At 44.4% G+C, this 1,072-nt stretch overlaps 1 protein-coding gene across 1 annotated transcript in view; it reads right to left on the reverse strand.

The window, feature by feature from the left end:
- The window catches only part of LOC101846672 (mucin-19), a gene marked incomplete in the record, with an annotated part of 140,667 nt that overhangs the window by 84,875 nt on the left and 54,720 nt on the right, over positions 1–1,072 (reverse strand).

Here is a 1,072-nt window from a genome sequence, read left to right on the forward strand (position 1 = left end):
GAAGAAGAAGAAGAAGAAGAAGAAGAAGAAGAAGAAGAAGAAGAAGAAGAAGAAGAAGAAGAAGAAGAAGAAGAAGAAGAAGAAGAAGAAGAACAACAACAACAACAACAAGTGGAAAGTTTAGAAAGAGAAAAACAAAATTAGAGAGAGAAACGGATGACCAGAATGAAAGAATGAATTGGCAGGGGGGGGGGATGTTGAAGGAGTTTGGGTTCACAAGCTTTATGTTATATAATTCAGCCCCTGTATTTCTGCGCCGAGTACAGGCTTCTGCTAATGATGATTAATGATCTGCTATCGCTGGCGGCTTTCATCTAGAGCAAGCGGTTTGATCCCGGAACCCAGACACGTGCAACATTAATTTACACCCTACTTACTTGCTTTTCATCTGTACCTTTAATAAGAAGAAATCCCCGGCTAATGCGTCTCTCTCTCTCTCTCTCTCTTTCTCTCTCTGTAGTTGGCTCTCGTGGCCTAGACGTTAAGGTGTTGGCCTCTCATTCAAAGGTCCCGAGTTCGATTCCGGGTAGCGACCGAAAAATTTTCTTCTCTAAAATTGTCTCTTTTCACCTCCTTTCCTGCTATCTAGCAATATTCTGTCGTCTACTTTCGTCTCCTCTTTCTGCCCCCACTCCCTCATCTCCTTTGCCCCCTCCCCTGGGCTCTGATTCTTTCTGAAGCCTTTCTAGAGCTACCCCTTGGCCCCTTCTAACTGTTGTCTTTCAGCCACACCCCTGATCTTCTGGTAGGAAAAATCTAAAACTAGCCTTCTCGGACAAGGTCAAAACATCTCGGAGGGCCCGTGTGCAAGTTGTGCTCGATAAAGATCCATTGGTGGTCTAAAATCGATAAGAGTAAGCTTTGGCCGCCACCCAGGCAAAATTCAAAATTTCCTACCAACTGAAAAAGTTTAATGTGTCTCGTGCGCTCATATGACCTTATGCAGTTGTGAGCGCCGCAAAACACCAAAAAAAAACAACCAACCTCCCTCTGCCTGTCTGTCTTTCTGTCTCTCTGTCTGTCTGTCTCTGTCTCTGTCTCTCTTTCTTTCTTTCTGTCTGTCTGTCTCTGT

Source organism: Aplysia californica, unplaced genomic scaffold (assembly GCF_000002075.1).
Source record: "Aplysia californica isolate F4 #8 unplaced genomic scaffold, AplCal3.0 scaffold00416, whole genome shotgun sequence".
NCBI lineage: Eukaryota > Metazoa > Mollusca > Gastropoda > Aplysiida > Aplysiidae > Aplysia > Aplysia californica.